We start from the raw sequence: 12,728 nt of genomic DNA on the forward strand, positions 1-12,728 counted from the left end.
CTTTCATGCTATGACTCAGTCACCCATGTTGTTTCCACCTTGTGGTTCTCTCATCTCATCATGTGGTCAGGAAAACATTTTTTTTTTCCTTCTCTCCAAAATGATAAGTAGCAATTTAAGAGTTAATGAAATTGCACATAATATTAAGAAAGAAAAATTCAGACAACTCTTATCTCCTGTCTTTTTAAAGGGAAGCATTTTAAATACTTATCCACAGTATTCCAGGTCTATCTCTTTGGCTTTATGTTCTTAAAACATAAATATTCTTTAGTCTTTTTTTTTTTTTTTTAGTCATTTAGTCATTTTTTTTTTCTATTCTAGACCTCAGAGACGGTGTCTAGATTTTTCCAAAGCACAGATGTTGTTACATTTTTCCAAACGTGTCAGTGATTGGCCACTGAGCATGTCTTTGTGCATGTGTGTATTTTATAAATTTTGTTTCTAAGAGCCAGATATGGTCAATCCATACTATCCTTACCTGCATTTATTCATTATTAATCAAAAGCTGAGCATGTTATACTGATATATAAGGTAATAGAGGGTAATGAAATTGCAAAAACATGTAAGAAGTTAACTCTCTGGGTTTACTACATTGGAAACTGCTTAGCATATTTCAACCAATAAGCTAATGTGGAAGGTTGGTTTAGTTCTAAATTTGGCAGTGATTAAGAAATTTCAACTTTTTTAAAAAGTAAAAGGCTTCCTTTAGACATGTAGAAATTAGAAAAAAAATAAGAAAAATAAAGAAAAATAAAAACAATTTATTGTCAAAGTTAGATAACTCCAAACAAAGAATGTATCAATAGATGATTGCTGATAGAATTAATAAAAATATGGTAATTTTAATTAAACATCACTAAGTAAATTTAGTTGTATTTTTCTCTAATTGATAGTTTTTAACAAATTCTAATGTTTTAAAAGATTTGTGATATCCTTTATCATGGTGTAAAAAGAAATGCCTAGGCCTTTAGAGGAAGCTTGGACCTTATTGACAGTGTCTTAATTTAGAGATTGTTTCCTATAGGATTCTCATTTGCAACCATGTGGATGTCTGGGAGAACAAGTAATGTTCATGAATTTATAATAACAGGGTAAAACTCAGAAATCACTTTAATGGCAAAAAATGTGTCTTACAGTCAGAAAATCATCCTTTATCAAACATAGTACAATTTATAGCAATTTCACAATTAGTATATCTTTTAGACATGTAGAAATTAGAAAAAAAATAAGAAAAATTGGTATAGATTTCCTCACTAATTGTGCAGCTACATTTTCTAAGTGTCAGGAAAACCTAACACTACATTTTTTCAGGAAAACATTAAGACTTTTTCTTTCCTGTTCTATGAATGAATTTAAAGAAAAAAAGCATTTATATCAAGTTCCTTTAAAAACATAATAATGATGATTATTTTACAGTATTCACTGATGGTCAGAATGACTATATGAGAGAAGTTATTGCTTTAAATTTAATTATTTAATGCTCATTAACCACTCTCCGTTCATGTATAAAGTAAGCATCATGTCACAATGTGTGGAAAGATCTCTGTAATATGATGCATGTGATGGTAAAGCACATCAGTTAGAGTAAGAGTTAGTTTGTATATGAGAGAAAAAAATATAAGACTCTCATTTTCATAGCTCTTGAATTTTAAATATCATTTAAAAATAAGTCTTTATCTATTTCAATTGTCAGTGTTGGAGAGTATCTAATGATTCCATTTTATCAATGAGACAAAGGCTCAAACAAGTAAAATGATTCAAGGGTGCTTACTTAGTAAAATGTAATATCTATAATAACCTAAAGATGTTCTTTTAACATTTAGATTCAGGGCAACTTTATCTCTTAATATCTATCCCTCAAATTTATGTTGGATTGAGTATTTTCTAGAATAGGGAATTTAGTTAAATTTCAGATTAATGAGTAATTATTTTTTAAAGTATTTTTTGAATATAGCATGAAATGTATTTATGCTATTTGAAATATATATATATATATACATACTTGGAGTATATATACTCAAATATATATATTCAAATATATATTTATATATGTATGAATATATATTTTTAAAATAGAAAGCTCAATTAAATTTTCATTTCAGACAATATATATAGATAGATATTTCTTTTTTTTACCTTTTTGGTTGATTTTGGCTAAATTTGGCAACTCTAAATGTGTGGGAAAACAAAAACTCAATGTTAACAGGCTGAGCAGGAGGAAACAAGCTTTAAAGGTCAACTGTTAGATGCAAAATGAAAACAGTCTAAGATCTACTATAGATCTCTGAAATACCCAAAGCACTTTAAACCTGATTAAGAAACAATAAAATAAATAAAAAGCAAATGAAGCCAATTCCATCAAATGTTGACCCACAAAATCAATGGTCCATTTTTACTTTATTGATTTTCACTTTTCCCCAAATAGTATTAGTTCATTTGTGCTTTTTATTATTTTGCTCAGCAGTAACTCAGTCCTTTGCTTGGCATTAGATATGCTATACTCAGCTTACTGCCCTGTAGAGCTCTGTAGACTCAAAGCTAGACATAGACGTAGCTGGTTTAAATGCCAGCAGTGGAGGAGAGGTGCAGATTTATATTACATTTATGGACATAAGGTCTAAGAGCCAGACTTTGAAATCAGATACTATGGGTTCAAATCTTGACTCTACTACTTACTGTAGTTACTTATCCTATCTCTAGGAGACTTCATCTGTCAACTATGGCTAATATTATACTAGTCTTCTAGAGTTTTTGGAAAGAACAATGGTGTAATGTATACAAAATAATTAAAAAGTTTGAGGATACATGGTAAATACCTGTATTAGTTATTATTTGGTTAATATTATCACTAACTTGGTATTGTAAACTACATTCTCTATAGAGACAAAACTAGAAAATAGTAAAATTAATTTTATAGTATAACTAATATAGCCACAGAATTAGTCTAAATATATACTCCAAAAGATATTACCTGTAACTAATTATGTAACAGGTCAAAAGCTATGAGAGAATTAAATTTCAGTCATTCAATAATTTTTGTAATTTTCTAAAATACTGTTTCCAAAAAACTTTTGAAATAGAAGAATGATACAAGAAATACACAAATTGAACCAACTGACCCCTATACTGGAATGCTGTTGGACTTTTTTTCTGAATTCTTAGCATTTCACTCAAAAGATTTCTACACAAGAGATATGAGCTGGTTTTCCAATACATTTGCCTTCCAATTCCGTCTTTTTTTTTTTTTTTTTTTTTTTTTGGACACAGAGCGAGAAGGAACAAAGGCAGGAGGAGTGGAAGAAGGAGATGCAGGCTTCCTACTGCAGGGAACCTGATGGGGGCTGGATCCAAGGACTCTGGGATCATGACCTGAGCTGAAGGTAGACACTTAATGACTGAGCCACCCAGGTGCCCCTCAGCGTACGTCTTCTTCCATCCAAGTACTAACCAGGCCCGACCCTGCTTAGCTTCTAGCCTATGTCTACTTAAAGAATATTTTGATGAAGTAGAAGTGAGAGAATTAATATATTATGTAGGTGATACAAGTATTCCTGCTATGACACACACAGATAGAACTTTCTTTGCATAGTTCAGATACGTATTATTTCAGTTATCGTGGTCTAGTTAAATAACACCAATCCCCTAAGAACTCAATTCAAAGTTTAGTAATCACAGTATATTTTAATTGTGAGGAATTGCATGAAATATGAACATGGCTGCCTCAGTCCACTAATCACTTATGTAAATAACAGGCATTTCATGATCTATGACTAATCACTTTTTTTTTCCAAATGTGTCAGTGATTGGCCACTGAGCATCAATTATTTGGTTCACAAATAGGCAGCAAAGCTTATACAGTGCTGTGCTTTTGTCTCTCACTGACAAGCTCCTATGATGTTTTATAAAAATAGGTAATTATGGGGTGCCTGGGTGGCTCAGTGGTTTAAGCCTCTGCCTTTGGTTCAGATCATGATCCTAGGGTTCTGGGATTGAGCCCTGCATTGGACCCTCTGCACAGCAGGGAGCATGCTTCTTCCTCTCTCTCTGCCTGCCTCTCTGCCTACTTGTGATCTCTGTCTGTCAAATAAATAAATAAATAAAATCTTAAAAAAAAAAAGGTAATTGAAATATGGAATTATCCAATAAAATACAGGAAAAAAAACAAAAAGAAATTACACTGGAAGGGAAATTTATACAAAACATAAATGAAGTTACAGGAGAAAGAGACAATGTTGGAAATACTGACACATCTCCATTTGAAGAGATATAAGCAACTGGAGGAATTAGTGAAGGTCAACTTACCAATGTAAATGAAGAAAGTGGTCATGATGATAAGGAGAAAAATGTCCCAGAAGAAGTGGTGCCAATAAAAATAATGCACTAGGGGCGCCTGGGTGGCTCAGTGCATTAAAGCCTCTGCTTTCGGCTCAGGTCATGATCCCAGGGTCCTGGGATCGAGCCCTGCATCTGGCTCTCTGCTCAGCATGGAGCCTGCTTTCCTTCCTCTCTCTCTGCTTGCCTCTCTGCCTACTTGTGATCTCTATCTGTCGAATAAATTTTTAAAAAAATTAAAAAAATAATGCACTAAAAGAGGACTTAGAGTTATTTTACAACATTGAAAACTCAAAAGATAAAAGGTTGGAAGTTAATCCAAACATGAAAAGGAGTATGACAATTTTCCAAACGATAGGAATGATGCTTGCTCCATATAAATTATATTACAAGAAGAAGGCAAGCACGGTTCAAACTATCCTTTTCTTTTTTACATAGAAATAAAACACTTCAGTTTTCAGTGAGCCAGTGTACTATGGCATTCATCTCACTTTATTAAATTACACTGTATACATAAAGATCGGTTTTACTGTGTTTTCACTTCCTTATACACTTTTTTTTTTAAAGATTTTATTTATTTATTTGACAGAGAGAAATCACGAGTAGACGGAGAGGCAGGCAGAGAGAGAGAGAGGGAAGCAAGCTCCCTGCTGAGCAGAGAGCCCGATGTGGGGCTCGATCCCAGGACCCCGAGATCATGACCTGAGCCGAAGGCAGTGGCTTAACCCACTGAGCCACCCAGGCGCCCCTCCTTATACACTTCTAATTGACAGTGAAAGTTTTAAATACTTTGACAAAATATTTTTCAAGGTCATGGAGCAATTATAACCTTTCCATTGACTATTAAGATTGTTCTGCAAGGGGGCGCCTGGGTGGCTCAGTGGGTTAAAGCCTCTGCCTTTGGCTCAGGTCATGATCCCAGGATGCTGGGATCGAGCCCTGCATGGGGTCCTCTGCTCAGCAGGCAGCCTCTTCCTCCTCTCCCTCTGCCTCCTCTCTGCCTGCTTCTGATCTCTGTCTGTCAAAGAAATAAATAAAATATAAAGGGAAAAAAAAAGTTTGTTCTGCAAGATTCCAACACTCATGATCATTTCCAAAGTTCTACACTATATGATTCATAGGGATCCTTTAACCCTTCTGCTGTGTCAAATCATGAAGAAAAGAGCATCTGAGGAAGACCACTGAACATCTATGAAGCCTTTTAACAAGAACTGAAAATACTGGCAATCCTTATTAAAGTATTATCATATTTTGGAAAAAATGTTCAAGTGATAAGAAATGTTTGAAGACATATATGGGAAAACTGAAGAGTAACCAAAGCCAGAGTCTAGCAGCTAACTGCCCAAAGGGAAGAAAGTGAGATGTATATTACATTTTTCTCTTTCAGCTGTTCTAGTGTTCTTTTCTTTCAACTATTATTTCTTGGCGGCTTCATGTATTAGCTGTTTGGGAATACTGGTTTATGACTCAAAACAACTATCATACCTTCTTCTTTTGCTGATTGCGTATGGAACAGTACATGACATAGAAATATATTTTTACAGAAAACAAACTTACAGTTGTCTTTAGTACACTGGACTAATTAAATTGAAGTTTTTCATTGATGATAATATATGCCTAGTTTTATGTTTAAAAAAATAAAGTATCACACAAGGCTTTCCATTAATAGAATTTTTATTTGGTATTCATTGGCTGGTGTTTACTGTTTTTATCGTATCTGCTCTTTGTAGAAAATGTATAAGAAATATAAGACACAATTTAAGAATAAGCATAAGGAAAATACATAATAAATAATTTGATTAAGAAATTCTTAGAACTTTGCAATATCGGGGTACCTTGGTGGCTCAGTGGGCTAAAGCCTCTGCCTTTGGCTCAGGTCATGATCTCAGGATCCTAGGATGGAGCCTCACCTAGGGCTCTCTGCTCAGCAGGGAGCCTGCTTCCCTTCCTCTCTCTGCCTGCCTCTCTGCCTACTTGTGATCTCTGTCTGTCAAATAAATAAATAAAAATCTTTAAAAACAAAAAAACAACTTTTCAATATCAAAGTTTGATTCCTGATTCTCCTTTTGGCCTAGAGAAGTTGATGTGCATGTTTTCCACAAAGTATAGTTCTTTGTTTCCTCCAAAGCTTTGGTGATGCAGTATTTCTTAAAAGAATTAAAGTCGGCCTGGAAACTATGTGGATATACTTCAACTTTGGCTCTTACTTGGGAAATGTTAGAAAGTATATCTAAATGATTGCTTCCTCCCCATCTTTCAAATCAGTTGGCTCCCTGGGAAAGATTATTCTACTCTTCTCCTTACAGTTTTCTTCCAAGCCATTACTCTTTTTTTTTTTACTTTTCAGAGAGTAATTATGTTTTCATCTTTGATTTCTACCATATTTTCTTTAAATGAATTTTCTTGATAGAGATCTTGAATAATATATTTGAAGAATAATATCATGAATTGAAAATTTGGAACATTTAGCCAACTTGGTCTTCAGTAATGAGTCTGTCATGGTTTCATAACAGATTTTGAAAGAAAATGTATATTTTAAGTTATTATGAGTATTTTGCTAATATTTTCTTGGTTTTATTATTTTGAAGCAATACCTGGTGAATATTAAATTTTAGAGTTTAAAATTGAGGACACAGGTTGCTCAGTCATTAAGCATCTGACTATTTTGGCTCAGGTCATGATCTCAGTGTATTGAAATCAAGCCCCTCATCTGGCTCTGTGCTCAGCAGAGTCTGCATCTCTCTGCCTTCTTCTCTCCTTCCTCTTCATCTGCCTCCCCCACCTGACCCCCCACACACATTTGCTCACTCTCTCTCTGTCAATTAGACAGTTTTGGAGGCTGCATTGGTTTTGTTTTAATTCATTTTTTGAAATACAATTTATTATAACACCTTCTGTTATAAGGTACCTTGTGGCACCTTCTATACTACAAAACATAATAAATGTTCAGGACAGGTTAGATTTGCTTCTGAATAATGGCATATTTATCAGTATATTTCTGTTATTTTAATGTTACTTATTTAGCCAGTTACTAATTAATGTAATTATATTTGAAAATATTCCTGTGGAGTTTACCCAAAGTCATATCTTTAGTATGCCTTTAATATTTAATTTTTTCCTAAAGTTGAAACCTCCAATTAGACCAGCACCTGTTATTCTTATGCTCAAAAAAAAACCTCCAAGAGTAACAAATCGACAGACTGAAATGGTAATGACTTATAAAATGGAAAAGAACTGGCAATTTGGAAAAGCAAAATATCAACCTGTGAAGTACAATGTAATGCATAAAAAAGAAGAGTTCAGTGAGGTTTATGGAAAACATTGGCTTTTGAATTTAAACACAATTAGAAAATGAAGAAAACTTCTCTATCCTGCTTTAAAAAATATAAATTTCATAATATCTGACATAAATTTGAACCACCAGTTGCCTAAAATACAAAAACAAAACAAAACAAAATAATTAAAAAAAAAAAAAAGAAGAACGCAACAGTTTTACTGTATTTTCCCCCCTCCCTTTTCTTTTCTGAAAGGGCATCTAAAGTTCTACTCTCTGACAGGGAATGTAAAGAAATTCTCAGCTTTCTGTCAGATGCGCTATCCTGGAGCACATTCTAAGGAAGGGAAAATTTTCCTTCCCTAGGTCCTGGTGCTGTCCCTTCAGAAATAGAGCACAAAGACTGGACCTCAGTAGGGATGGGAAGCAACTGCTGCTATTTTCTTGAATGCTAAGGATACACTAAAACACAATAAGATAATTGTTTTGATTTATTTGTGCTTATAAATATTGCATCTAATTAAAAATATTATATGTATAGCACAACAAACTGAGTAGAATAATATTTCCTAAGAGGAAATAAAAAACAATCACTGTAACTTTGAGCTATAGGACGAAAAAGGGCTGAGGACCTAATATATAAAATGGTGACTATAGTTGGTAACATTATCATATAAAGGAAATTTGCTAAAAGAGTAGAAATCAAATGTTCTCACATCCCCAAAAAATATATAACTATATGAAATGATGGATATGATAATTAACTCGATGGGAAGAGCCCTTTCACAATGTGTCCATATATTAAACCATCACAATGTACAGTTAAAATACCTTACAAAAATAAAAAAATAAAATATCTTACAATTTCATTTATCAATTATGCCTCAGTGACATGGAAAAAGTGCTGTATTTCATCATTATAATTTTTATATTATTTTTCTTCTAAATATTGATCATTGAGTATATGATTCATTACATCATATAAGTGTTTTCATACAAAATATTTTAATAATAAGTGACCTGGAAATAGAAAAAATAGCTTTTCAAAGCACCCATCCTTGTAAAGACTGAAACTATGGAAAAATAGAAATGCTTATAATTCAAAATCTATTTTTCCATAGTAAAGTTCCTGATTTCCCTTAATCGGACAATCATAACATCAGTTCAGATGGTAATGTCTCCATGGTTGCAACAAAATGTTGTTTGTGGGCCAGGACCATTGACATTACTGGGGAATCGATAAGAAATCAGAATCTCAGGTATCATTCCAGACCTAATAAATGCGAATCTGAATTTTTCCAATATTCCCAGGGGGTTCACAATGAAACAAGATGGAATTGGGAGGGGGACAAACCATAAGTGACTCTTAATCTCACAAAACAAACTGAGGGTTGCTGGGGGGGGGGGTTGGGAGAAGGGGGTGGGATTATGGACATTGGGGAGGGTATGTGCTTTGGTGAGTGCTGTGAAGTGTGTAAACCTGGTGATTCACAGACCTGTACTCCTGGGGATAAAAATATATATTTATAAAAAATTAAAAATTAAAAATTAAAAAAAAAATTGAGAAGTTCTGGGTAAGTGAATGTGGATATGACAAGAGAAAATTGCAAAGATCCCCTTCTGACCAGTCTAAAGAAGTTAAAGTGCCCTGGGTCCTACACCATATGTAAGTAGAAATGAACCAAGGCTAGGGAACTTGCTAAACACAAAGGATAAACAGAGACATCCCAAATGTTATCCAATAAAATGTTGAGAGGAACTAGTTAATATCCACTGCTTTGAAAATCCCTACAACTTTAAAGAGATAGGAATTGACCAGCTACTGACTTTGTATTTTTCTACCATTTTTGTCAAGAGAATATTTCTGAATTTTGTGGGTATTCTTGTTGTCTGAGAAACATTGCATCAGATCCAAATTATATATGATGGTTTCCTTGAGCCAGTGATCCCTAAACAAGTGGACAACCAGACTTTTAGAATTAGTTCAGAGGAAAGAACATGCCTGCTCATCTGCTTATTTTACATCAGAAAACATGTAAATACAAAGAATTTTACTCTAATTATGTCTCACTCTTAAAGTAAGAGGTAAAGAAGGAAATACAATGCTTGACCATTCCACCTTAAATAAAGAGACTGTTAAATGTTCCTTGATGTTAAGTGTATAACGCAAATATGGCATTAGTCTGAATCATTTTTGAGTGGGAGAAAAATGAAGAAATAAACGAAGTAAATTAAGTAATTTGGTAGGGAGTATATGAGCAAAGAGTTCTTTTTGTAGGGGCAATTATTATATTTTATAAGGAACTAGATGGAATTCATTGTTCTTGGAAGGCCAAAACAAGAAATTGTGGGTCTGGTGAAAAGCCTGGTGATGACAAAACGAAACCAAAGTCCCAGACACATCAATTATAGTGGATGTGTGTTGTCGCTTCTTTGACCAACTTCACATTTGCTTGACGTGTGTGTGCTATCTGTCAAGTGCCTGTGGTACCCATACCTCCTGAGGGAACCATGTAGTTGTAACTGAACTCAGAAATCTTATAATCAATATTCAAACCTTCATGTGGACTATCGAGCTTAAGGAACACCTGGGAATACTTTATATTCTGTATATAAATGCTAACATATTTACTGTTTAAAAATATTTTATCTAAGAAATCACAAGTATTTTCTTAATGAGGATGTATATAAAAATGGGAGATATCAATAAATCTTTATTATACACAGGAGTGCTTACATATATGTCCTTTATTTATAATCTATATCCTATTGCATTCTTATTATCATGGAAAATTTAGAAGTTATTTTTATTCTCTTATGTTAAAGTAATACACTTTATCATACCCGTCAGCTTCCTTAACGGTATTTTTGTATGTTTCACCTAGAACCTTCAACATTAATCTGTATGTTCAGCCTGAACCAACATGTGTGCATCAGTTTTTGTCACAGGGAGAGAAAGATAAGAGCAAAAAATATGTATCCCAGTGGTTTGGCCAGTCTTGATGCTTTGGTTTTTATATCATCATAATTATATTTGACTCCTTTTTTTCTAAATTATCAATGTATTTTTTTATTTTCAATGCGTGCTTTCCCATTTTATATTCTAGTTACCAGATTTCTTCTTCTACCTACTTGGCTTCGAGTTCTCTCTGTAACTGGGTCTCCTTCTGTATAACTTTGATAGTGATATATACTCTTTGATACCAAGTTGCTTGGGAAGAAATAATAAAAATAATAAATATTAAAATGTTTATGAATGTATATATATTTACATATGTCTTGGTATAGATATGTGTTCTATATTATGGATTTTGTACAATACACACAGCAACACAGTATTGTATATATATCTATAGTATATGTAAGTATTGTTATTTCTGTTTTATATATTTTGTAGTTGAAGAATCTGTGTCTTAAAGGGCTTGGGTGAATTCTCCACTGTTAGTTGATAGGGAAATCTTCTCAGCCATTTTTTAAACACAGCTTTGTTCAGTGTCAAAGCCTGTACCATTAGCATGATGCACAGTAATTCACAATTTACCTGCTCTCATTGATTTTTCCTTACAAAAAGATCAGTGAGAGCAAAGACATTTTATCTTTAATGCCAGCACTAGACAATTGGTAGAAATTTCCTAGAATTGTGGTTCACAAAGATTTTCATTTCTTGTTACTATTTATTTTGAGAAAAAGTGTAGATTCATATGCAATTGTAAGAAAAAAATAGAGAAAAATTCATCATATTCTTTATCCACTTTCCCCCAATGGTAACACCTTATGGAACTGAATGATATAAAATCACAACCAGGAAACTGACATTGACATAATCCACCACCTTATTTATATTTCATCAGTTTTCTGTGCACGTGTGTGTGTGTGTGTGTGTGTGTGTGTGTGTATGTGTTCCATGAACGTTTATCACAACTGTAGCTCAACCCACCATTATCACAGTCAAGATATGGGATGGTTTGATCACAAGGATCCCTTGCGCTATCCTTTTATAAAACATATAAAAATGGGAGATATGAATAATTTTATTGTTACACAGGAGTACTTCCATATATGTCCTTTATTTATAATCGATATCACAGTTCCTTCCTTCCTTCCTTACCTACTTTCCTAACCCCTGGGAACCAAAAATCTTTTTTCCATCTCCATAATTTTGTCATTTCAAGAATGTTAAATAAGTGTAACTTTCTGAGGTAGCTTTTTTCACTCATCTTAATCCCCTTAACATCTATCTGGGTTGTTATACATATCAGGAGCTTATTCTTTTTTCTTACTGAGTAACATTTCATGGTATGGATGTGCTGTGGTTTCACTATTTTCCTGCTGAAATACATTTGGATTGTTTTCAGTTTTTGGTTATGATGAATAAAAGGTGCTGTAAGCATTCTTGTTCAAGTTTTTATGCGATCATTAAGTTTTCATTTCTCTGGGATAAGTGTTCAAGACTATAATTGTTGGATCATATGGTAAGCCCGTGTTCAGCTTAATTGTATAAGGAACGTCCAGTCTTTTCCCGAGTTTGTGACATTTTGCATTCTGGCTAGAGTGATCTGGTTCTTTTGTATTCTTGACTACATTTGTCAAATGTTATCACCGTTTTAAGAATTTTAGTCATTCTGATAGGAGCTCAGTGTTTTTCCCATTTTATACATATATTTTTTTAAATTTATAATTTTCACATATTTTAGATACATTGTTGTGTATGTGGTTTACAGATATTTTTTCACAGTCTATAACTTGAGACACTAGGATTCAAATGCTTTGTGTGCTTTATATGATAGCCTCCCACAACAGCTGAGTGATGTATACAAAGAAAAGAGGAAAAATACTCTAAAAACCTTAGTTTCCCACATTCACATTTACCATCCCTATCCTAGACATCAAACAGTGCAGACTTATGTGCCTGTGCCTTATCTTCTCCTCTTCTCCTCTCTCCGAATCTGTTCAACTAGAACAACACATACAAATCACCCTTGTAATAATTACACAGAATAATATCATTGACAGCAAAAACCTGGTTTTAATCATAAACTACTGTTTAGTAGTATTTTCCTACTAAATAACAGACATTATTTGTTTTTAATGTTTCCTTTTCCTGGCATAAAAGAAGTCACAA

The sequence above is a fragment of the Mustela putorius genome, unplaced genomic scaffold (genome assembly GCF_011764305.1).
Source record: "Mustela putorius furo isolate JIRA1106 unplaced genomic scaffold, ASM1176430v1.1 tig00003927_pilon_pilon_pilon, whole genome shotgun sequence".
NCBI lineage: Eukaryota > Metazoa > Chordata > Mammalia > Carnivora > Mustelidae > Mustela > Mustela putorius.